Source organism: Camelus ferus, chromosome 3 (assembly GCF_009834535.1).
Source record: "Camelus ferus isolate YT-003-E chromosome 3, BCGSAC_Cfer_1.0, whole genome shotgun sequence".
Lineage (NCBI taxonomy): Eukaryota > Metazoa > Chordata > Mammalia > Artiodactyla > Camelidae > Camelus > Camelus ferus.
Window position 1 is genome coordinate 115,523,787 of NC_045698.1, and position 3,421 is coordinate 115,527,207.

The window sequence follows — 3,421 nt, forward strand, 5'->3', positions numbered from 1 at the left end:
ACGCGAGGGCGGGTGGGGACCCAGGCGGCCGGAAGAGGAGGGAGGGGCGGGGGCGCGTTGGGGGCCGGGGGAACGGAACGAGCCCCTGGGCGGCTGTAGGGGCGGAGACGAGGCGGAGCGTTGACGGCCTGGGGCAAGACGGCGGGGGCGGGCGTTGGGCGACAGGCGGGGTGGGAGCAAGAGGGTGGGAGCGTTAGGGGATCTGGGGGTGGGGGACTCGGAGCGGCCAAGGGGGCGGGGTGTGGCCTGGGGCGGGGCCAGGGCGGAGCTCTTGGCCCCGACGCCAGGAGGTGGTGCCGCAGGGGACTCCGGTGTCAGCCGAAGAGCCGGAGAGCGCGCGTCAGCTCGGCTCCCCGGAGAAGTCTGCGTGCAAAGGGAGACAGGCCAGCAGGTGATGCCCCGACGTTTGCGAAGCCTGGCCGTTCAGGAAGTGAGGCCAGAGACTCTGGTCTGCTGGCCTGGGAATGAGGCGACCTAGTCAGGGATGGCGCGGGCCGAGACGCTGAACCTTTTGGAACTTGTGTCTCCCTATCCTTAAATCGAGGGAGTTGAGCTAGAGGCTGAATCCCTGCCAGCACTGGTCCTGGGGCGACCTCCTCCTCAGAACCTCTGTACTGTGAGAACTGGATGAAGCGACCATGGGGCGTCTAGAGGCAAGAGGAGCTGCCAGGAACAAGGAGAGAGAACGCAGAGCCACTGCTGAAGCAAGGCAGTGTCAGAGAACCCAAAACCCAGGACAGAACAGATAACACAAATTACCAGGCACAAGATAGGGTTAAGGAGAACCCTTAGGAGCCGCCTGGGCCAGGGTTTCTCCATGTCAGCCGCTACAAAGCAGGGAGGAGAGCACTGCTGTGGGATCTGGGCAGCGGGGTAGGTGTCCACAAAATGCCAGCCTTCAGATGACACTAGAGGCCCCGTGGGCCCGTTGGGCCAGTGCTGCGAGGAGCCTCAAGTCCTGGGCCTGCAGGGAAGAGCCCAACTCCTTATCAGACATGTGAGCTCAGAGTTGCTGCGTCTGGGCACAGTGACCCAAGGTCTGGGATCTGAGCACCACCAAAGTTGGGCTGGTGGGCTCTGAGGATCTGCCACTTGGTGACCTGTCTCAGGATAGGCTCAGAGGCAAAACAAGAGGGTAGGAAATATACCCTGACAATGGCTGTGGAGCCACTGGGCATCCCACCTCTCTTAGAAGGCCACACAGGTGAGCATACTCTATCCTGCCTGGGTGCCTTCTGCTGTGTGGCTTGTTGACAAGAGGGCGGGGAGGAGATGGGGCCTGAGCAAATCACTTCCTCTCTAGGCCTCGGTTTCCCCATCTGAGACCCATCCAACTCCAGGGAGCTGTGTCTTTTTCTAAGTTGTGATGTCATGCTGTGGAAGTCTCTGCCCGTGGTTCTGCCTCTGTGCAGATGTGACCAGCCTCACGTCATTTCCCACTCCAGGGACGACTCCTGTGGGAGGGGGCCCTCTGATGCCCTCATCTGCCCACATCACATTCAGCCACCTTACCAGTAGGGCTGGCACAGCAAAGAGAACACAGACTGAAGCAGCCCCAGCCCACCCAGGCTGCAGGGCCTTGGGGACGCTGTGCCATCCCCAACTCCAAGGGCCTCAGCGCAGCCCACAGGGCCTCCACCTGAAGGCCTGGCTCCCACACCCGGGAAGTGTGAGGCATGGGGTGAGGGGGGCACAGAGCGATGACATGTTTAAAGGCACAGAGACTGTGTCCAAGAAAAATGAAGTGTGAGGTTGTAAATGTGTGTCTGGAAGGCGCTGCCAGCCTTATAGAGCTCCCTTCCATGGAGAGTGAAGGGTTCTCATCCGGCCACCCAGCAAGTCCTAAGGAGGAAGATGGCCAGCTGAGGTCCCAGCCTGCGACTGGCACAGCCACCGCTGGCACAAAGGGGGCTGTAAGGATGGCTGTAAGGAGCGCCATCCATGGACTTGGGAAGGAGGAGAGGGTTGGAGTTCTGCTCTCATGGGGGCTGTCAGCTCATGGCAGCTTGGGGGCATGCTAGCCCCTGTTTTCCAGTGCTGAGCCTCCCCCAGGTATCAGCAGGGGAGAGGTTCTGAGAGACTCCTTCAGTCCAGGGAGTGGAGAACCAAGGCCTACAAGAGGACCAGGGTTTGCTGGGCCATGCAGCATGGCAAGTGGTGACAGGAGCGGGGAGGGGGTGGGGGTGGGGCAGAGGATACACCTGAGGGTCTGGGAGGGGCTGCCCCACCCACTGCACCCGGGGCGATGGCAGCAGCTGAGGTGGTGCCACCAGCGACCCGCACCCCACCTGGACCTGGGGAGACAGGCTCCCTCTCACAGGAGTCTCCCAGACCTCAGACCTCCCCATCAGACCTGACTGCCTTGCCCCGCCCCTGCCTGCCTTCCCACCTCCCCCACAGGCATTGGTGGGCCTCCCTAAACTGCAGGAGAAAGCCACAGTAGCTCTCCTGCTTACAGGTTTCCAGGTGCCCGTGCAGTCAGATCTCTTCAGAGGGGGGCCAGGTACATTCCACCTCTGTGCCCACAACTCCTGCCTCCCCCACACCCAGCCCCAGCCTACGTTTGCAGATCCTGGTTCCCTGCAACACTTCCCCTGGCCATCCCACACCGGCCTGGCCTCTCTTCCGTCCAGGGTGGAGAAGGAAGGTAAATTAATGTGGAACAGCCAATGACAGACCAGCACCTGGCTTGGTTGACTGTGGGTGGTAAACCAAGGCCCAGGGAACTCGCAGATCAGCCCACCAAAGGACGCAAAGCAAGCAAGAGGGTCAGACACCTGACCCCAGCCTCATTTTACCAGCTAAGCCACCGCGCAGATAATCTTGTTGGCCTCAGCACAGCATGAGGTGGGGGTGTTTTCTAAGGGGGTCAGACCTTTGGCTCCCAGCATAGCACCTTCTGGCCAACGGCAAAGTGGCCCTGTGTTTCTGTTAGAGAAGCCTGGGCCTGGGGCTTCCTTAGTCCCCCGGCCACAGCCACCTGAGCCTGCCTGACACAGGCAAACCTTCTGGGAAAGGACATCCAGAGTACAAGGCAGGACAAGCTGTCACTGGTGCAGGGGCTGCAGCCACCCTGTGCAGCACAAAGGCGAGCAAGGAGCGGTCCAGGCCGGGCTGTGTTGTCTCTACCCTGCACGTGTTCCTAACCAGAGCTGTGGCAGTGTTTTCGAGGGGACTGATGGGCACATCCCCAAGAGGACCACATCAGTACCAGAGAGGGGCATATGCTCCAAAACAAAGCCTGCCCCAAGAGGGGTAAAATAGAGGCGGGAGGCTGTGAAGGGTCACTACCTCATTTGCAAAACTCCTGCTTCATGGAGACCCTGGCCCTGTGATGTGCCAGAAGCACGCACAGCAGTGAGTCCCTGAGCACGCTGCCACCCAGCTATGCAGAAGGGGCTGCCCAGGTCTCAGCAGAACA